The sequence below is a fragment of the Trichechus manatus genome, unplaced genomic scaffold (genome assembly GCF_000243295.1).
Source record: "Trichechus manatus latirostris isolate Lorelei unplaced genomic scaffold, TriManLat1.0 scaffold00215, whole genome shotgun sequence".
Taxonomy (NCBI): domain Eukaryota; kingdom Metazoa; phylum Chordata; class Mammalia; order Sirenia; family Trichechidae; genus Trichechus; species Trichechus manatus.
This window is the reverse complement of record NW_004444151.1, coordinates 3,953,609-3,976,262: the sequence shown is the minus strand read 5'-3', so window position 1 is coordinate 3,976,262 and position 22,654 is coordinate 3,953,609. Positions and strand designations below refer to the sequence as shown.

The following is a 22,654-nucleotide window of genomic DNA, read 5'->3' as shown; positions in this document are numbered from 1 at the left end:
AAACTTTCTTCCCAGGTGCCTCTGGGCGGACCTGAACTTCCAATCTTTCAGTTAGCAGCCAGGAGTGTTAAAAGTTTGCACCATCCAAGAACTCCAACATCTAGCATAGTATCTGGCAAACCAAAGTCATTCAATGCTTGTGGAGTTGAATAGCAATTGACTGTTAAAATCTCAATTATTTGCGTAGGTTTACTTAATTTGTATATCGTTTGCGCACCTGTATTCCTACTACACTAGCCCAGTGCCTAGAATATAGCTGGAACACGATAAACATTTACATGGTAAATATATAAAAGAATAAATTTGCCTACGTTAAATGGTTGACTGTGTTGGGCCGATAGACAAGAAGTAGGAGAAATACAGCAAGGGGGGAGAAGGAGAAAGGCTTACTTTTGGGATCTTGGGCTTTTAATGGGGAAACCTAGGATACTAGGATGATGAAGGCCTTAAATTACCCAAATACCAATGAAGAGCAGCAAGGATCTTCTATTCGTGCCCGAAACCCCTTTTTTGTTAAGTGCTTAAATTTATGTAATTGAAAAGACATCACTTACTCCACCTTTCCTTACTTTACAAGCCTTTGAAATAATTTCTAGAGTAGAAATGAAGTTTCCTTTAGGAAAAATAAGAATTCCTAAGAAAAATACACAGTAAATCTATCACAACAAAGTTAAGCTTTCTTCCTGCCCTATCCTGTTCAACTGTAGAGTTTAGCTCCGGTGGTCTCCACAGGCATTTAACCCCTTCAGCCGAGGCCAAGGAGAACTGGATCCCTTTCAGAACCATAGACAAGATCGCTAAGAAGGTGGGCTTCAGGCGCTCAGAAGCGGCCAGATGATGCCACGCCTGACATTAAGAGAACCAGAGTTCAAGGCATCAGGAACTTCACTGCTGCTATTGCGCAGGCTCTGCGTTCTACGCAGGCTTATTAGGAAGAAAAGGGGGATAAAATTGCCCCCAAACACGTGAACCCGAGGGGACCAACCCCGGCCTACCCTTCCCTCTGCATCGGACTCTGGAATTTACAATCACGAAAGTTCTATTGTTTCGCGATTGGCTCCGGGGCCGCATGACATCATAGCACTTGATTCACCCTTAGGATCCCGATTGGCTGGCCGCGCCATTGTGACGTCACGGTCAGCCCACGTTCTGATTGTAGATACCGCCTTCCTCTTCCCATCGCGGTGGTTTCTCGCTGCCGGGTCCCTCCCTCTTACATCCTCTTTTGCTCACCGTGACACGCTCAAAAGCCGGCTGGCCACGGACTCTTGCCGCTGCCTCGCCTTGCCGCTGCGTAAAGCTTCTGCTCCTGCTGCCCTTTGGTAGGTGGTAAGCGGTCAGCTCCAGGCAACTTCGCCGGGGGCCGCCGCTCGGCCATGACACTGACGGGAGCGCGCGGCTGGGGCGTGGGGGCTGCGCACTGCCGTTAGGTTCTGAGCCTGGAGCGAGGACTAGCTGCTCGCGCGGCTCGCGCCCCGCCCGCGCGCCGGGGGTGCCGGGCGTCCGGCTACCGCCAGCCTGGCCTGCGTCGGGAGAAGCGGCTCCCCGGGCGCAGGCGGTTAGCCTGCCGCCAAAGCTGAGGCTGGGCGCCTCGGGGTTTCCGCTGTGATGCTGTCGCACCTGTTCGGTGGATGCAAGCAGCAGCCGGACACTTTTCCGAGCTGACAGGCGCCGGGGGTGACAACATTGAGCCCCGAAAGCGGCAGGATGGATGAGTTTTTGCGCTCGGGTCCGCCCGCGACCCGCCCTGCTGGGATGAATTTGCTGTTGGGAGGTTCAGGGAAGCGCCCCCGGAGAGAGTGCTGCGTTTGGAGGGAATAAAACCTGGCTGAGTTCGAAGAGCTCTGTGGGATCGCGGGTCGAGTCGACCCTAGGAGCCGAGGCTTGCCCGCCCTCGCCCCGCGGAGGAGCCGGCGGTGCGGGGACCCTCCGGCCTTTTCTCTTTCTCTCCCCGCCCCTACCGACCTTCAGGATCTTCCCTCCGCCCCGCCGGGGGGAAGCCCGCTTGCCCGCGATCACTGGTTTTTATTAGAACCAGTTAACTACAGCAGTCGGGACTCGGAAAGGGATGAGGCCAGTGGGAAAGCGAGAGGGCGGGGACTCCGAGTCGGCCCTTTTAGGGAGTCCGGCAGGGGAGAGGCGGGAGCGGCTCTGGGCCGGGAGAAGCCGCAAGAGCGTATTTGTTAAAGAGTTGTAAAGAAAAGTGCCCTGTTACTATTTCCCGGCAAATAAGACTCCTTCCCAACCCCTAGTCTTCGGGGTGGTGGGAGTAATGCCTAGAGCAGTCGTTCTTTTTGAACACCGTGTCTTGCAATGGTTCCTTGTTCTTGCACTTTAGGGTGGTGGTTCCCTTCGTTAATGATTGATCGTGAGTTAAACTCGTCTCCCGGTTCTTTGATTGTAAATTTGGAGAATGTGTTTGGCCGAGTTTGAGGGATCCGGTTTGGAAGAACCCAGTGCATGACTTATAAGATGGGCTGGGGAACCGAGAAGTGGCGGTGGGGAATTGTGGGGAGTAAGCAGCCTAATTTCTTTCATAGCGGGACCCATGGCAGGAAGTACATTATAGGGTTATACGGAAGAAATAATGTTGCTTGTTAGGTTTTGTAACTCGTTCTTCTAACCACTTAATACGATAATTTGTTGGCCTGCACTTGTTTTTGTTGGCACATCTCAGTCAGCAGCGTTTGGTGCAGAACCTACAGATACGGAGACAGCCAGTTTTGCATTAGATGGCTGTGGACTAATACTTTTAGTTTTCCATTTACGGTTAGGAGACAAGTGGATCCCTTTTTAATCAGCTCAAACACTACCTGGGATTCTCCAAGAAAGCTCCCCACTGGGAAGAAAAATATTTTTCCTTTTAGATTCTTACCTCAGATTGTAACTTCTCATTGCCAAGAACTTTTCTTGTACTGTTTCTCTTTTTTCATTCTCTTTCTCTTCCACTTTCTAACTGAAGACAAAAGGGAAAATGTTATTGATAGTTACTCATTTACAGATTATAGGATAGAACTTTGCTGAAAAGTAAAAGTAGAAAGCATATTGAAATTTGATTGTCAGATCTTTCAAGTAAAGTACCGCCTAACTTCAGACACTGTTCGCATTTCCCTGACTCAGTTTTCTTGTTTGTAAAATGAGGGTCCATGTCACAGAGATTTATTAGACTTATTATGTAGATTTCAAGAGATGATACAAATGTAAGTGCCCAGCATGGGGGTCTGTCAAATAGTGGTTGATAAATATTTCCTTCTGTTTTATTTCTCTTCTTGGAGGAAGAGTATGGTTTAGGAGAGGTGGCAAAGAATTAAGCCCCTGAATCTCAAAATAAATAGTCATGAATACATTGAAAACCAGGTTTGCACAGACACTGATTCTAATATCCCTTTGAAGTCACTTTTGAGAATGAGGTAAGTAATTCCTTAGGATCAAGAGAGCTTCTTTTTTGGTCAGGACTTTAAGTTTTGGATGTTTGAAGTTTGTAAGAACCTTTTTTTCTGTTACTTCTCTTTTGCTCTCTTTGCATAATCATTACTTGTCTGTATCTGGAAACAATTTTGTTTCTAGACGTGAGTATCCTTGTGAATTTAACTTACACAACTCTAGACAAGACTGTTTACCTTCTTTTAGTGTAACTTTGGTGCTGTGACTAGAGTTTTACAGCTTTTGTTCTCAGCCCTATCCTTTATTACCTCTAAGACATTTTAATTATTTTTGATTACTCCTTTTTGCCTGCCAGCTCTTCCATTACCAGTAGAACAGCTCTCCCGTTAGTTACCCATAAAGAAGTGTTTCCTTGCATGCATTCAGTTTCAGGTGTTATTGATGTGAACACGTATTGTTGATGAGCTGAACAATGTTATAGTTGCTTCCCTATACATAATCCTTACACTATCCCTGTGAGAAGTTTTATCCCTCACCTTTTTTTTTTTTTTTTTTTAAGAATTGAGAACTAAGGCCTAGAAACATACAACATACCTACTCCTTTGTCTATCCTTGTACTGTACAAAGATAAATAACATAGTTCCTGATTCCAGGGAGCTTCCCGATTTGGCTAACACTTTAAGTCTTTTATGCCCATATTTAATCTACGCGTTGAACCAGAGAGGAGTCAAGCAGATTTCTGGGGAACTTGGCTAACTATACCTGGGAAAGCTTTATAGCAGAGCTGTTCATATTAGGTGCATCAGCGCCTAATACTGCTGTGTTGTTCAGGATGCTTTTGTTGCAAGAAACAGCCCAACTCAGATGGGCTTAAATAACCATCTGAGCTGAACAGACCAGGGCAGGACCTTGCTCCATTTCTCTGAGATCCACTCAGGTGTTCGTTGTGTCCTTAGGTTGATTTTGCAGGATGGCTGCCAGCAACTATCTGGACCCCCTGTCACCAGGTTTGCCCACAGGATTGGGGGTGGGACCTTTCCTTCCTACCACCTTCCAAAGAGAGTTCTTGACCTTGATATGATTGACTTAGGCCTTGGTTACTTGGAGCAATGGAAATCTGATAACCTGGGGCCCACCCCAGAACTAGGGAAGGTGAGGTTAAATCTCACCTCACCTGTCTGGCTGTGACACCTACAGGGAGGACCCAGTGGCTGTGAGAAAGTTAGTCACAATGTCTGCTGTAATTGCCTCTAGGATGTTGGTACTAAAGCGATGATTGAATTAAACAGAATTGAACTGAATCAGTACTTGAATTTAGCCTTAAATTTCATAGAGAAATCCTAGTTGACGGGGAGATAGGAGGACAGGAATTCTGGGAGAGAGAGAGTTTGGAGAGCAAACAAGTGTGGAATCATTGGACAAATGGTGAGTATCCCAGTTGGCTGAAACTAGTAGAGAAGGCAGAAGTAGAAGAAAAGTTTTGAAAGGCAAGTTGATGATGATAATGGTTAATTTATATTGAGCTATTATTATGTGTCAGTCCCTGCATTGAGCATTTTACATGGTGTGATGCTTAATTTTATTTGTCAACTTGGCTAGGCTGTGGTTCCCAGTCGTTTGGCCAAACGCTAGACTAGTTGCTGTTCATAATGTGATCTAATGCAATCACTTTCCATATGGAGTCATTCAGTCAGTTGGAAGGGGAGTTTCCTTAGGGTGTGGTCTGTCTCCAGACTATATTTTGGCAGAACTCTCCATTCTGCACTCTTCCTGTCCCCTGACCTGTGGATCTTGGGACACAGACTGTAGAAGTGTCCAACCTGCTGCCTGACCTACAGATTTTGGACTTGCCAGAGCCTGCCCCACCCCCACCCCCCCATGAGCCAGCAGGAGTCTCCAGCCTGCCCCCTGACCCATGGATTTTGGACTTGTCAGCCCTCCAGAATCCTGTGAGCCAGCAGGAGTCTCCAGCCTGTCTCCTGACCTACAAATGTTGGACTTGCCAGCCCCCACAATCTTGTGAGCCAATCCCTTGAAGTAAATCAATCTCTCTCTCTCTGGTTCTATTTGTCTAGAGAACCCTGAATAAAACGTATGGATTTATCTCAATTACCATTAGTTTGTACTACGAGCATTCCTACTTTATAGGTGAAGAAATTCAGACACTTACCCACGGTCACAACATTCCAGCCAGGTCCTCTTTGACCCCCTGTCCTGGTCCCTCTCTGAGGCGTTTGGTAATAGAGTACTGCTGAAGCTTTTGAACTGAAAAGAGTGTTATGAGCACTGTGCTCCAAGAATATTAATCTTGTTGCAGTGTGTAGGATGGACTGGCATGGACAGAGGCTAGGAATGTGGATAGTGGCTGGGAGGCTGGGAGAGGAGGCCAGGGCAGTGATAAGGCCTAACCTGGAGCAGACTGGAAAGAATTAATTGATTGTAGGAGATTGTGTCCTGGCTAGGACTATACGACCTGGAGACAGTTGGATTCCAGAGCCAACAAGAGGTAGCCTGGTGGTAGATTCAGAAAGATAGTGTCATAAAGGGGGAGGCAGGGATTCCAGATTCCTCCTCTGAATGGCCAACGTCTGCCTTAACCATGTTTTTGTTGCCTTCTGCAAGTGCACGTTTCGACCATATTTGATCCATCTTCATGTACACATTTTTTTCCAATTTTTAACGTAGCTGAGTAGGGATGCAGTAGCATCTTAAAATCAGTAGCATCTCAAAATCGCTGCAGACACTTTTCCACATTCTAACATTACCGAAATTGGGATGCTTTCTGTATCTTTTGAGAAGTATAGTTGATGAGAAAAAGGAAAGCCCCAGTGTTGCTAGAGCTCACACGGCCAGTTCTTGGCAGAGCCAGGGGTAAGAATCAAGGTTTCTGGGCTATTGCTTCTCCATCAGCTGGGTCATCTCAGTTTGCATAATAGATGTTAAAATAAACATAACCTCATGATACAGGATTATGGCAAAGCACAGATATGTTTGTCTGTTTTATTGAAGCTGAAGTAGTTTTGAGAAGATTGGAAAAGTGTGGTTATTTGAGCAGAGTACCCTGTTCTTCTGTAGAACCTTGTTCTAACTTGCCACCAACCATGAGAAAATCAACTCTTAGACTTTGGTCTCTTTTTCTTTAAGGTGTTTTCTAAGTCCTTTTCACAACTAAAATTTTTTTAGTTTCATTTTTGCCAAAGGCAAATCCTCTGTTTCTGTTTGACCAGGGATAGAGAATGAAAGTTGAGATCATGTAGGTTTTAGGTACATGTCAGAGTCAGAGTTTAGCAGGCTTTCTCTTTAAGAAGTTTAAGACATAACCATCTGAGGTGTTCTGGCCTAGCAGAGTGAATTGTTCAGGAAAGACATCAGACCTAATTTTGAGTTTTGAGAATGGAACCCCACACCCTGAGTTCAGCCCATACATGTTACCGTTACCAAACTAGTTCCCATTGGACTCCAACCTGGATGTTTCCTCGATGGAAACGTTTTTAGTTGACTTCTGTGCATTTGTTTTTAGAATTGTGTGGCCTGTGTATTGAAAATATTCGTATTTTGTGAGATTTTAGAAAGACTTAAACCCCCACCCTTCCCCTTCCTGCCGCCAGTTCTATCTGAAGTACCAAAACCAAACCCGATGCCGTAGAGTTGATGCCGACTTCTAGCGACCCTATAGGACAGAGTAGGACTGCACCGTAGAGTTTCCAAGGAGCGGCTGGTGGATTTGAACTGCTGACCTTTTGGTTAGTAGCTGTAGCTTGCCGTAGCGCTTAACTGCTGCGCCATCAGGGCTCCTGTCTGAAGTAGAGTTGTGTGTAATTGCATTCGGGCAGTAGTATGCCTTGTAGCTTAAGTTAGACTTTTGTACCTTTTGTTTGATTTCTTTTTGATGACTGGGATTTAGGAAATAGGTTTTCTTATTTATTTGTTTTCAGCTTTTTAGTTCTAGTACTGTTACACTTTCTCTAAATGGGAGAATACCCATTTCTTAAAACCTACCTTCAGTTTTAACTACCATCCTTATGGTTTCAGTAGGTTAGCACCCTCATACTGGTTACAGCTTCCATGTCTGTTAAGTCCCACCTTTGTCCCTTCCTTTTTCCATTGTCAGTTTCATCCTATCAGACCTGATCTCTTACAAGCCCATACTAAACAGATATAATTAAAGCCGGGCTGGCAAATTGGCCACTTAGTTCTTTATTTTATCTAAATTATTCTGAATTCAAAGTACCTGTTCCCCTTTTGCCTTGGCACAGCAAAAGCTGTTACAAAGTGATTGTCATGAATTTCTCCTTCCCCAAAGAATAGTTCTCATGATACTAAATCCAGTAATTATTCATTTGCTTCCCTGGGAGTTTGGCAGTGTTGTGTGTGTCGTTGGGGGTAGTGTTCAGGGTACCTCTGCTTTAGTCTTTGGCAGAAAAAGTAAATTACTTTCGTATTTACAAATTTGTTGATACTGCCATCTGCCCTTTTGATTAGTTGATATGCACATCTGTAGCGATTTGAGTTTGTTTCTGACAGAACTTCTGAGCATTTATCTCTACTATTGGATCTGAGGACTCCTTTTAAACAAGCAAAGCTGTAGGAAGCAGACTCAAAAAAAACGATGCCTTTCAATTTTGTAGCCACTTAGGGGTGAGGAAGGAGTTCCTGGGCTCAGCTGCTAACTGAACGGTTGGAGGTTTGAATCTACCCAGAGGTGCCTCTAAAGAAAGACCTGGCTATCTACTTCTGAAAAACCAGCATTGAAAACCCTGTTGTCGTGGATTGAATTGTGTCCCCCCAAAATGTGTCAACTTGGCTAGGCCATGATTCCCAGTATTGTGTGATTGTCCACCATTTTGTCATTTGATGTGATTTTCTGTGTGTGTTGTAAATCCTGTCTCTATGATGTTAATGAGATGGGATTAGCAGCAGTTATATTAATGAGGTAGGACTCAGTCCGCAAGATTAGATTATGTCTTAAATCAATCTCTTTTGAGATGTAAAAGAGAGAAGTGAACAAAGACATGGGGGACCTCATACCACCAAGAAAGCAGCACCTGGAGCAGAGCGTATCCTTTGGACCTGGGGTTCCTGAGCTGAGAAGCTCCTAGACCAGAGGAAAATTGATGACGAGGACCTTCCTCCAGAGGCAACAGACAGAGAGAGCCTTCCCCTGCAGCTGGTGCCCTGAATTCGGACTTCTAGTCTCCTAGATTGTGAGAGAATAAACTTCGGTTTGTTGAAGCCATCCACTTTTGGTATTACTTTTATAGCAGCACTAGATAACTAAGACACCTGTGGAGCATGGTTCTGCTCCAACACACATGGGGTTGCCATGAGTTGGAACTGACTTGGCAGCAACTGGTTTATGAGTAAGTCAGTCTACCCCTTTGAGACTCCAGATCCTATCTACAACTTGAAGGTGATAATACCTGTGTCTGCTTCAGAGGGTGTTTGAAAAATTGACATTATACTTGAAAGTTAAGTAGGGGAGTGACTTAGCATAATGAGTTTGATAGAAAGATCCTACAGTTGTATTAGGTAGTCGTTGAAGCATTGTTTATAATAACAAAAGATTGGAAGAGTCAATAGAGTAAATGTCCATGAGAAGAATAAATTATGGTACAGCGGGGCAATAGAATACTCTGCAACTGTTAAAAAGAAGGAGGCTGTTCTGTGGGTACTGAATATAGCCGCTAAGTACCTCATAACTGGCACTTTTCTAAAGTACATATTTGGCCTCAGAACAACCCTATGAGGTGAGTATCCTGTTTTTATTCTACTTTAACAGATGGAGAAACTAAGGTACAGAAAGGTTAAGTCACTTGTCCAAGGCTACACAGCTAGTAGGCAAGAACCAGGATTCAAACCCAAGCAGGCTGGCTGCAGTCTGCTCTCAGCCACCATGCTTTGTTGCATGACTGTTAAACCTAAATAGTAATCTGCATTTGCTGGGGCTCTAGACAGAGAATCAGAGGAAACAAAGTTGAGTTTCTTGATTACCACTGCATTCTAGGAGGTTGACAGTATGACCAACATAGCACTTTTGTTGACAGTAACTAAAAGATTTAGACAGAGGAGGCTAGTGGGGGAGTAAGGTTTAGATTAGTCCTTGAAAGGGCGACCTTTTATTACTTCCCTGAGTTCTTTTTAAAATACGTATTCTAAACTTGTTCTGTGCCATCGACTCGATTCCAACTCATAGCAAACCTGTATGACAGGGTAGAACTGCCCCATAGGGGTCTCATTTTCAGGTCTTTTCTCCTTTAGGGCAGCTGATGGGTTCAAACCACTGACCTTTTGGTTAACAGCTGAGCGCTTTAACCACTGTGCAACCATGGCTCCTTATGAGCCTGAGTCTCCTCTTTTTGGGGTCGTCAGAAGTGCAAACACAAAAGAGGTCTATAATTACTGGTGACAGAAATCAATGTTCCAAAGGCCACTTGCTGATTGGCTGGCTGGGCTTGTGGGAATTGCGAGGGTATCCAGCATTAGTTTTCTTACCTAGCCCCACGTGGGTTTGATTTACAAAGTAAGTAAGTAGGTAAGACCTGAGAGAAGTGGCTCCAGATGGTCTGATTTCCTCTAGGTGGAGGTGTAAGTATTGAAAACATCTACTAGGCCATTCCCAAAACAAACCCTGTTAAGGGCTTCTGTGCAGGACCACGGTATTTCGGCTGTAGATAGGTATGTTTCCCACCACCTTCAGTTCTCTTGGGATTCTTAGACCCTTTCAGAACTTCTTAGTTTCTGTCTCGGTGTGGGCCACCGGATCTGACAACATTATGATGGCTAGAAATACCTTAATTCCTAAATTAAAAAAATCACAAAATTCACAGAATGACTTATATTAACATAAAATCTGACGAGGTGGCCAAACAGATGTTGCTTTAGGCACACTCTGTAGAAGAAATGAATAAATGATTATTATTAGATTGTGTTTAAGGAGCCCTGGTGGCACAATGGTTAAAGAGATCGACTGCTAACCAAAAGATTGGTGGTTCGAAACCACCAGTAGCTCCTCGAGAGAAAGATGTGGTAGTCAGCTTCCGTAGAGATTTACAGCCTTGGAAACCGTATTTGGTCACTGAGTCAGACTGGACTGACGGCAGTAGGTTTGGTTGGGTTTTAGGTGGTGCAACAGTTAAGCAATCAGCTGCTGTAACTGAAAGGTTGGGGGTTCGAACCCAGCTGCTCCAGGAGAAAGACTGGTGATTGACTCCCATAAGGACTGCAGCCTAGAAAACCCTGTGAGACAATTCTGCTCTGTCGCATGGGATTGCTATGAGTCAAAATTGACTAAATGACACCCAACAACAGTAAGATTGTGTTTGCTTTTTAAAATGCCACATTGTAACAGGCTTTTTTTTTTTTTTTTTAAACACATTTGAATTCTGCCTCTCCCTCTCCACTTTCATCACCACTTCCAAACAACAGTTAAAAATGTGGGCCATTAGATTGAGTTTTTAAAAAAAGGAAATTTGTTTTGATGTCACATGCCTTATTTACATTACACAGGTTTAAATTGAAATCTTTTAAGACATTTTCTCTTGGGGGATAGCATAATTTATATTTGTTAATTATATTTCTCTACCCTTTTTTAATTTCACCTGAGGCTATAACACTGCCTTTGTATATTTTGAGCAAATTAGCTCAAGGAACTTGGTAGTTTATTTTGAATTTTCAAGTAATCACAATTAAGAGACTGCAATCAGATAAGAATTATAAGTAGCTGCCCATAGCAGAAAATGTTGATTAAAAGCCTCTTGAATGTTTGTCTCCTAGCTATTTGCATTTGCAATCTGTTGATTTAGATATTTAGGATATGACTGAAGTAGAGCCTAGCCTCCCCCGTCTTTAAGGGAACAGTTTGAAGTAGGTATGTATAGTATTTTCACATCCGTAATCTACCTTGGTCATTGATTATCTTCTCTACAAGAATGTTTCATCCAAGCAAGTGGTGGTTCTATGAAACAGATCAGAGCTTCTCCAGTATCCCAGGATCTCCAAGTCCCTAGGAGAATGCTCTAAAAACACTGATTGCATTTTCAGAGCAGCTGCTTTGTGTTTATTTTCCAGGTAGCGGTAGGGTTTGGAATAGGCTCAGTGACCCCGAAGGGAGTTGGCTTAAGACCGCAGTGCACAGTGAGGTAGGCGATTTTAATTGAGCGCTGGTGCAGGGAGCTTCAGGCTTGAGGGAGTCCCATCAGTTCATTTTATCATCTTTATGAGAAATGGGGCTGGCATATTTTAAAGGGCCTCCCAAAATTCAAAATTTAGGTGAGTAGTTGCAAGATACTATTGAAAGACTGATCTCACTGGGTAATCTACTTCCCAGTGGATACAAGTATCCACGTACCCACTCATCCATCCATCCATCCATCCATCCTAAATCCACCTCTTTGAGCTCCAGACTTACAACTTCTCATCAGCTAGGTTCACCTGGGTGTCTCACAGACCTTTGCACAACTGGTCAGGAGCACCACCATCCACCAGTTTTCCCAAGCCATCAAGCTGGGAGCAGTGGTTGGGTCCTTCTCTCTCATCAACACTTCACTTCCCCCGTGCCAAAAAAAAACGTCAGTTACCAAGTACTCTGACCATTCCGGCTCTTCTTTGTCACCCTCCATTGCCCTGGCTTTCTGGGATCATCATTTCCTTCCTGGACAACTGCAAGTTGTTTCTGGCTCTCACCTGTGTTCTGGTCCCTACTTTGTTGCCAGAGTGGTCTTCTGTCAATATAAAGACTTTCATTTACTCCCTCTTCGGGACCATCCTTGATCCAGCTTGTGTCCTGCCACATGCCTGCCTGCATCTTTCACTCTGAGTGCACCAGAAACTTGAATTTCCTCAGATGCACCACTTTTGCTCCCATCTGCACTCCACACATGCTGTATTCAGATGGCTTTCTCATCAATTGCCCCTTCCCCAAACAAACAGAACAAATGCAAAGCAAACCAAAATAATGACAGAAAATGACCTGGCCTTCACAAGTCAAACCCTCACATCCTGGAACCTTTGATCTTTTTGCCTGAGTTAGATGCCCCACTCCTGTCTAGCTGTATAACCTGGATCATAGAATCTAACCTCTCTGTGCCTAAGTTTCCTCCTTCTTAAAATGAGCTCAACTAGTGCTTTCCTTTTCTTGATTCTTAAGAATTACATAGACAGTACCTGTATAGTGCTTTGCTCAGGGTTTGACATGTTGTAAGTTTCTCTCTTTGTGTCTTCAGCGCCTACATACTGTCTGGCATATAGTAGGTATTTAGCACTTATTTGCATGATGTCTTTCTAAATGTATGAACCTTACAAACATAATTATTTCTGTAATCTGGCCTGATGGCTGTCTGAAGCTGCGTTGGTCTTGATAGCCTGGAATCTTAAGAATACATGATACTGTACTTCACAAATGAAGGAAGAGGACTCCGGAAGACTGGCTTCCCCTGTCTGCTTTCCTACTTAGTGTTCTTGTCCTGTCCCCATCCCCGCCCCCCGCCTCCCAGGCTAAGGGAGTAGAGCTCTCAAGTGATAGAAATTACTAGACTTCCCAGGTGCTCAGGAGCAGAGGTTGCATGTGCTGTTATTTTGAAAAGGCTTGGTTATTTGCATATCTTGTGGAGCTTTCAGGTAGACAATGCTAGGGATAGACCACACTGGTGACATTCTGCCCAAGGAGAGAACAGAGTGAACTTGTGTCTAGGCACCCAACTATTCCATGATAAAGTAATAGTGGAAATTGGCATTCTTTTTTGACCTTATTTTGGTTGGCAGCAACCTTGTGCCCCAGGTTAAGACAGACTATATCAGTTGGACAGAGCCTGTCTACTTCATTAACTACCCGTTAAACCCATTGCTGTGGAGTCTGTTCCAATTCATAGTGACTGTAGGACAGAGTAGAACTGCCCCGTGGGGTTTCCAAGGATGTAATCTTTATAGAAGCAGACTGCCACATCTATCTCCCACAGAGTGACTGGTGGGTTCAAACCACTGACCTTTCGATTAGCAGCCGAGCATTTAACCAGTGCACCATCAGGGCTCCTTAGTTCATTAACCAAGTGGTCGTTAATTCATTGATCACTCACACTCAAATGTTGAACACTTATGCAGACACATGATAATACGCTTACCAACAAAGATTATAATCCAACAGGGGAGGTGAGGTTTCCACTTTAGTCAACAGATAATTCTGGGTACTATGGATATGGCCATGTATATTGCAGTTAGATTTGGCTGCAAGTGTTGGAGATCCCAAAATAATAGTGACTTACACAAAGTAGAGGTTTGTTTATCCCATAAAGTTTGCATAGGCGGTCCAGGGCTGGTATGGCCCTTCACAGGATTCCTCTAGTCCACTGTGCATCAGCTTTAGAGTGTGACCTCCATCCTTCAGGCAGCAGGATGGAGGAGAAGACAAAGAAGGGGGAGGGCAAGAGGCCTCCCTTATGCTTTCTCTTAGGAAAGGTTCCCTGCAACTGCGCCTAGACAGTTTTACCTATGTTTCCTTTGGCCAGAACTTAAACATGTGACCACACAAACCTACAAGAGAGGCTGGAAAATCTTGTCTTGTTTCTGGGTAGCTATGTGCAGCTGAAAGTCCTGCAGTTGCGTATAGAATTTGGGCAACAACCACCAGTCTGTACCACACATAGTGGACAAGATTGACCACCCTTGCCCACATGGAGCTCAGCTAGAGGATGCTGAGAAATTAACAGATATTAATAATGCAGTGATGAGGACTATGAGAGGGTAGTATAGGGTGGTTGGGAGCAAACAGGATGGGACACCTAAATCAGACTGGGAGGATCAAAAAAAGTTAGCTGGATGAAGAGACATTTAAGCTGAGCCTGAAGGATAAGAAGAATCTGTCTGGTGGAAAGAAGAAAAGGGAAGAATTATCCATGCAAAGGCTCTGAAGCAAGGGAAGCAAGTAGTTGGGAATGAAGGATTGTGTGAGAAACTGAAAAAAACACCAAAGATTGAGGAGTTTGGACATTTTCCTAAGAGCCTTTGACTGGTTTTGAGCACGTGAGGAACCTAGAAAGCTGCTTTTTGGGGCAAGGAGAACACAAGACTGGAGGCAGGAAAGTTCATTAGGAGGAGTACATTAATCCAGGTCACACATAATGGTGGCGTCAACTAGATACTGGCTTTGGGGATGAAGTGAAGTGGATACAAATCCTACAAATCTCACAGAGCTTAAGAACTGGGAAATAACTTAGAAATAGTTTGGTCTGCCTTTTTGTTTCATGGATGAGGAAACCAAGATTGAGAGGTTAAACAGCTTGTGCCTCACACAGGTATCTGCAGAGCAACACCAGAAACTTTCTCTGTTCGCTTTCCTTTATGTCACTACTGAATGTGCTAACTTTAGAGAATGGGGTATTGTGGATATTCAGAGAAGGCAGCCTCATTTCTGGCAGGGAGAGTTGTATGTAGAAGGTAGGAGGCATTAAGCTGGGCCTTAAAGGAGGAATACAGTTTGGACAAAGAGTGGAGACAGCCTGCTACAAAGAGCAAATTATATGCGAATGGATGTTCAGAAGTCCAGGATGTATTTGGGTGCTCCTTAGTTCTGCAGTTTGAGTAGAGTACCAGAGTACTTCTAGAAGTCTACTATATGATAATGCTGAAGAAGTGTTTTAAAATTTTATGGAGGGCTTTAATATAAGATTAAAGGGGTTAGACATAATTCTTTAGACAATGAAGAGTCAGTTAATGTTTTGTATCAGAACAACATGATCTTGACAGCAAAGTCTGCAGTTTTATTTTTTTTAACTTTTGCATGTCCTACCCTGGTATCAGTAGGTGGTTGTGGTCAGGGGAGAATGACTCCCCAAAGATGTCCATGTCCTAATCTATGGAACCTGTGAATGTTAGGTTATAGGCAAAGAGGAATTAAGGTTGTAATAGGATTAAGGTTGCTAATAGCCTTACTTTAAAATAGGGAGAAGTCTTCTGGTGGGTCTGGTATAATCACGGGGGTCCTTAAATGTGGAAGAGGGAGGCAGAGAGAACCAGAAAGATGGCAGCGTGAGAGGGACTTGGCCCAATGTTGCTGGCTTTGAAGATGGAAGAAGGGGCCACGAGTCAAGAAACGGTGACAACCTCTAGAAGCTGGAAAAGGCAAGGAAACAGATTTTCCCCTGGAGCTTCCATACAGAAATTCAACCTTCTGACACCTTGATTTTAACTCAGTGAGACCCGTTTTGGATTTCTCATCTCCAGAACTATAAGATAATAAATTTGTGTTTTAAGCCATTAGGTTTGTGGTAATTTTTACAGCAGCCATTCAGAACTAATACACTGGTCAATATTTGTTTGCAGAGTGGATGAGAGCTGTGCTTAAAGAGATTAATCTAACAGATTTATATATTAGATGAATTGTATGGGAGGAAGTTCTGAAGGTCAAGGAGTCCATAGAAGACAGTTCTGGAAAAGAGGTGCTGAAGATCTGAACCTGTGTGGGGGCATTGAGACTAGAGAGGGGTAGTGGGTGGCTAGAATTGCAGAGCCATCGGGGACCTGAACCCTGGATAGCATGGTGTCCAGTGTAGGGTGAGGGGTCAGGCATGCTTTCAAGGCTGGATTCCTGGGAAGGGAGGATGTGGGGCTAGTAACAGAAATAAGGGAATCAGAAGGAGAAGAAGATTGTGAGGGAAGGGTGGTGAATTCAGTTTTTGGCTTGTTGAGTTTGAGGTTCAGAATTACCATTTATGTAGGTGGAGAGTGATCAAATGGAAACTGGGCCTTGAGATTGAGATTGGGTGGTTCAGGATTGTCATCGGTCATGACTTATCTGTGCACTTTCTTTAAATTTCCCTAGTGAAGAGACTCAGCAACCCTTTTTTAAAAAAAATCCAATGTATCACATTTCTTAAAATTAGAAAATTCCTCCTAATGTTTAAATTACTTTTGCTCTAATTTGAATTTTGTGTACCCTAACATTTTTAAAAATAAAAATTAAGTTAATACTAAATAATTATTGTCATGTGCCATCAAATTGATTCCAGTTCATAGCAACCCTACAGGACAGAGTAGAACTGTCCCATAGCGTTTCCCAGGCTGTAATCTTTACAGGAGCAGATTGCCAGGTCTTTTCTTCCATGGAACAGCTGGTGGGTTTGAACCTCTGACCTTTTGGTTAGGAACTGAGCACTTAACCACTGTATTACCAGGGTTTCTTAAATAAATAATGACGAAATTAAAATAACCAAAAACCAAGCCTGTTGCTGTTGAGTCGATTCTGACTCATAGCAACTCTACAGGACAGAGTAGAACTGCCCCATAAGGTTTCCAAAGAGCACCTGGTGGATTCAAACTTCGGACATTTTTGGTTAGCAGCCATAGCTCTTAACCACTATGCCACTAGGGTTTCCAAATTAAAATAAACTAAGTAAAAATAGCATTTTATGGCCCAACCTTTGCATATTTTATCCTGTGCTGCAAGCCTTCTTCCCAAAAGCCTCTCTGACCCCGGTTCGTCTCCTTGGCACCCAGTGGTCACCCCAGGTTACATGTTACCACCCTGCTGTGGACCCGGCACTTCATCACATCTCATCCACTGAGGAGCCTCAGACAGAACTGTGTGGCTTGGGCTAGAAAAAGGGAAAAGGATGCCACTTTTCACATCTGTTTTGAAAATATCAATCTGCCATTATTTGGAGCCTGTTTATATTCTAAAAGTTCATGATTTCAGAATTCCTTTGTTCTTCGTAATTAACCTGGTTCTAGTGATTACAGGCTATTTCCTGAGAAACAGAAGAAAAAGAATTTCAGAGCAACTGATGTTAGAGACTTTTTTTCCTCTAGTACCACATTGCCTCCCTGTCCATTGATGATCTTTTACATCTACTTGATTACTTTCCTTCCACCTGATGGTATTTGCAGCATGTACAGTAATTTGTGCTCACAGGGAAGATTGTACCCAACATAATTTAAAGTGTTTAAATCCTATAAAGATATGAGGTATGATTAATAAAGGAATGACTTCGTAAGCCATGTATGAAAACCACTTTAATTACAATTTTAACTACTTAACAGTTCATTGTCCAGAGAAGGAAATGAGATTGAAATGAGATCCCATTCATTCTAAGTTGGTGAACTAAACTTCCTGTTCCCCTTCTATTGCAGATTGAGTTGTGTCCCCTCCCTCCCAAAATAGGTGTTGTAAATCCTAACCCCTATACCTGTGGTTATAATCCCACTTGGGAATGGGTTGTCTTTGTTATCTTAATGAGGCAGGGTTAGTGTAGGGTGTGTCCTGAGTCCATTTCTTTTGAGATATAAAAGGAGTAGATTAGGTGAGCAGGAATGGGGGAAGATAGATGCCTTGCCACCTAAATATCACCGAGGAGACAAGGACCTTCTCCAGAGCCAACAGAGAGAGAGCCTTCTCCTAGAGCTAGCACCCTGAATTTGGACTTCTACCTTCCTAAACTGTGAGAAAATAAATTTCTGTTTATTAAAGCCACCCACTTGTGGTATTTCTGCTAGATAACTAAGACATTTTCTTTTTACCCTTTTGATTGAAATAAGATGTATGTATGCTGAATCATGGGTTGTCATTTACATTACAAGCCTCCAAAACATCTGAAAACATAAACCTAGTGCAACACGATTAAATCGTAATACAGGGAGGGAGGGAAAAGTGTTAGTCCTATTCTTCAGTGTCTTTTGTTAACAAATACTTCAACTGTATTGTCCACTGTAAACATAATTTTTTCTTTCTTGAAATCAAGTTGTTTCTCTGATGACACCAGCTCGTTGGCTTACAGGGCATTTCTCTGTAATGTTTACCAAACTAAGAAAGCAAGTAGAACATTTTGCAGGAAGAAACCTGCAAATGTCTGCTCTGCGACAGTGACCTAATGGTGACTGCTCTGAGCTCCAGTTTAAGAGCATTGAGTTTCTTCATTAACAGGTGGGGAATATTTAATGTACCTTTATAAGAAGTAAATGGTAAGCTTTGAGCAGGATTCGTTCTCTCTCTGACACTGCTCTCTTTCAAAGGAATTCTCTTCCAAGTGGTGAAAGATGTGCTTGGAGAGGTGAAATGTCACTCAAGTTCCTATTTTGGGGGAAAAAGGAAATGTCCTGTAATTTTCTCCGTTCTTTATTCATATTCATGCTCTTTCTTGCACCCTTTCTCTCTCTCTGCTGACCTATTTTTCTTTCTGCAGCTGGACTCTGCTTTCCTGCTGGTAATTATGTTCCTGCACAGTGTTAGGGCCATACCTGTGACTGACGCTATATTTAGAGGAACAAAGGAGGCAAGCCCTGGGGCCAGCACTGGTGCTCGGTGTAGATACTAGAGGCCCTTGGCTGCAGCTGAAGGGGCTGCATTTTTAAGTTTTGGAAAACTCTACAATGCTGACTTGAACAGATTAGCAAAATGAGTCAAAGAGACTAGTACCTAGTGAAAATTGATCACTCAGGGCAATTGGCAGGCAAATGGTAAGTGTGATTTTTAAAAGGTGTTTGTTTTGGCAAGTTGAAGTCAGGAAAATGAGTTTTTATAACTTCAGTTCCCTTCTTTTTTTCTCTCTCTCTTTACATATGTATGCACTTCAGCATTTGTGTGCTGTTTAATCATTGAATATATTCCTTTTGTAGTACTACCTAAAGTGATTTAGCCACAAGCAACTTGATTCATTATTCATGATTTGAAATTTTAGTTTGTAGTGAGTAAGAGTTTCCACAAGGAATGTCCTCCTCATTTGGAAGGGGAAGTTAGTATCATGCTTTGGCTAAAGAAACTTTGAGTTTTTGTAAAGCCCCCATTAGTAATGTGATAATCAGGTCATTTCTATTTGGTTGTGTTGACTTTCTCATTACCATACTACATATAATTTGGTGAGTTAGTGGGGAACCAGTGTTATGGATTGAATTGTGCCCCCCAAAAAATATGTGTTGCATATCCCAACCTCTATACCAGTAGTTGTGATACCATTTGGGAATAAGGTTTTATTTGTTATGTTGATGAGGTCATATCAGTGTAGGGTGTGTCTTAAGGCAATTACTTTGGAGATAGAAAAAGAGCAGACTAGGCACAGAAGCAAGAACAGCACAAATGGGGAGAGATTGATGCCTGTGGAGATCACCAAGGAATCCAGGAAGAGAACCTGAAAGAGACAGGAATTTTTCCCCAGAGAGGACAGAGAGAGCCTTCCCCTAGAGCCGTGACCCAATTTAGGACTTCTTTAATGAATTTCTGTTCCTTAAAGTCATCCACTTGTGGTATGTCTGTTACAGCAGTCCTAGATAACCAAAATAACTGGTAAGAACTTATTTCACAGAGTGCTTCTAGTTATATTTATGATTTATAAATTATTCATTATTGCTAACTGGTTTTCAAAATGGTTATGTTTTAACAAACTAAGTATTTGAATATTTGGTTTTTTAAACTCTGCACTAAAAAGTAAATTTAACTCTTAAAGTCAAGTATAAAGACGCATTCTTTTTGAGGTATTATTTGGAAAATTTACCTTTAAGTTGGAAAGCTAAATTTACAGTGTCTTCAGAAATAAAACCTTAAAGAGAAAAAATAATTCCGTACACATTTTTTAATACAGTGGCTCTCAAACATTTTGGTCTCAGGATCTACACTCTTAAAAATTATTGAGAACTCTGAAGAGCTTTTGTTTATGTTGATTATAATCTATTGGTGATTGTCCTAATAGAAATTAATTTTAAATTATTTTACATAAAAATTTTAATACGTTTTGAAATAGCAACCCAGTACATGATAATATATTTTTTCATGAAAAATATATTTTCCAAAACAAATTTCGTGAAGACAGGCTTTGTTTTTACTTTTTTTGCCAATTTCTTAACTGTTTGGCTTGATAGAGGATAGTTGTGTTGTAGGGAAAAAACATAAAGTTTAGTAAAGCAAAAAGAAAGTTTTATTTGGCATATATTCAAAGGGGCAAAAGTGGGAAGCGCACAAGCATGTTGCCAGAGCTAAAATGTCTGCCTGAATCTGAGGAAGGTTACAGAAACATTAGTATGTATTAACATCACAAAATGGGTAGAAATTGTGATCTTACATTTTGGATTGTCTTTCTTAACAATCATTGGTACAAGTTTCAGTCAGGAGGGTCTTCATTGGTCCAACAAATCTCCATTCACTAAATGCTAATAGAAAAAGACAAAAGTGCGAAGTCTTTTGTATTCTGTTTGATTGGTTTTATGTGAAAAGTTCCCTAAAAGATAGTTTTCTTCCCGAAAAGATAATTTCTAAGATTGTCCCATCTATTGTCTTTATCTAAGTATCCAGTTGATGTGTCCTTTTGAGTCCTTGTGGGCCATGCTCAAGGATAGGGAATAATGATTCCAATATTATTTTCTAAATCAGCTGGATCCTCCTGTCTGCTCCGCGTTCAGCCTGTTGAGATATTGTACATCATGTAGCCTGTGGAAAACTTCATTGTATACTGATAAGAATGAAAAAGTCAGTCAATCTCTTACTAGTATTATGAGAATAATTTTGACTTGCAGAACCCTGAAAGGATCCCAGGGAACACCCAGGTTTCTCTGGATAACGCTTTGAGGACCACAGTTCTGATAGGTCTTATTTATTGTGTTTTTAAATAAAGACCACCCTTTTACTTAGTTTCTAAAACACTGCCTTTAAGTTTCAGCAGCTATTGCCTCCTATTTCCTACTATGTGATTTATGCCATAAGATAGCTTATGTCAGCTTCATCTTTGAATTTTGTCCATTGGACTGATTTTTGGTCATTTTATCAAACTAATATACCTTTAGAGTACCCTGCTTACGTAGAACAATATATAAAAATAAATTCATCACTGGTTGCTTGGGTGGGTGCTTTGCTGGAGGACTGTAGTGGTCAATTTTTAGAATGAAAACCCAAAGCAGAAATAAATGAAGAGGTTAGGTCTCAGTGTGATATAAATAGCTTTTTAGATGTTCATTTTATTTTTTCAACATCCCTTTCTCTCTTTGCTATCTATACACTATAATATTTTTTTGTATTTTTAGCGTGACTGACTTTTGGAATAGTTCTAAAGAGGACAAATTTATTTTTTGTTCATGCTTGTTTCATAGATACCACTTGACCTTTTATCACTGTTGATTTTGGACAGTGCTTTTGTTTTAATAAAACTTTGCTTCATAGATGTCTCACGGCTCCAACTGGATTTAATTTAACCATTTGAGCTTTCATTCCATGTGTTCCAAAAAGGGTCTTCTGGCCTTTTTTATATAATGCCTGATCATGTTGAGGTCTACTTTGGCAACTAGTAAATACAGTATTAACCTCTTCTTTATTTTACTCTAGAGAATTCTTCCAAGATATTTCTAACTTCAGGTTATAAAGTTATAAACCTGAACCCAGGTACGAGTATACATTGAGCTACTCTCTTTCTACATACTGAGATTTTACCTGGAATATATTTTGCATGATCCAGTATAGGAGTCACTAGCCACATGTGATTATTGAGCATTTGAAATGTGACTAGTATGACTGAGAATTGAATTTTTAGTTTTATTTTACTTTTAATTAAATTTAAATAGCCACATGTGTCTAGTGTCTGTCTTACTGGACAGTGGCATTCCAAGAGTATCCGGCAGCTTTTAGTTTTATAGTTCATTCCTGTCTCATTTCTGACTTCAGTTTCTTCCTGGCTCATCTATTCATTTTTACAAGAGTGTTTTTTTGTATTTTCTCTCTCAGTTTTGGATGTGTTGTAGCAGGTAGGTTTCTGTTTCTGTGTTGTTGTTAGGTACCGTTGAGTCAGTTCTGACCCTGTGTACAACAGAAAGAAACACTGCCTGTTGTTGCAGCCACTGTGTCAATCTGTCTTGTCGAGGAGCTTCCTCTTTTTCGCTGGCCCTCTACCTTACCAAACATTGTGTCCTCCAAGGACTGGTCCTTCCGGATAATGTGTCCAAAGTACGTGAGATGAAGTGTTGCTATACTTGATTCTAAGGAACATTCTGGCTGTACTTCTTCCAAGACAGACTTGTTCATTCAATATTCTTTGCCAACACCGTAATTCAAATGCATCAATTCTCGTTTGATCTTCCTCGTTCATTGTCCAGCTTTTGCATGCATATGTGGTGATGGAAAATACCGTGGCTTGGGTCAGGCACCTCTTAGTCCTCAAAGTGGTATCTTTGCTTTTTGAAACTTTAAAGAGGTCTTGCAGCAGATTTGCCCATTGCAATAAGTCCTTTGATTTCTTGACTGCTGCTTCCATGGGTGTTGATTCTGGACCCAAGTAAAATGAAATCTGTATCTATAGTCCACTTTATTGCT

The 22,654-nt window shown here is 42.0% G+C and overlaps 1 protein-coding gene across 1 annotated transcript in view; it reads left to right on the top strand.

Annotated features, from left to right (window-relative positions):
• Nucleotides 1–1,077: 1,077 nt before the first annotated feature.
• The window catches only part of ELOVL5 (ELOVL fatty acid elongase 5), a 73,572-nt gene continuing 51,995 nt past the window's right edge, over nucleotides 1,078–22,654 (top strand). The window contains exon 1 of the mRNA XM_023742664.1: nucleotides 1,078–1,322. The gene's annotated coding sequence lies outside the window, so the exon portion shown is untranslated. The remainder of the gene's footprint in view (nucleotides 1,323–22,654) is intronic.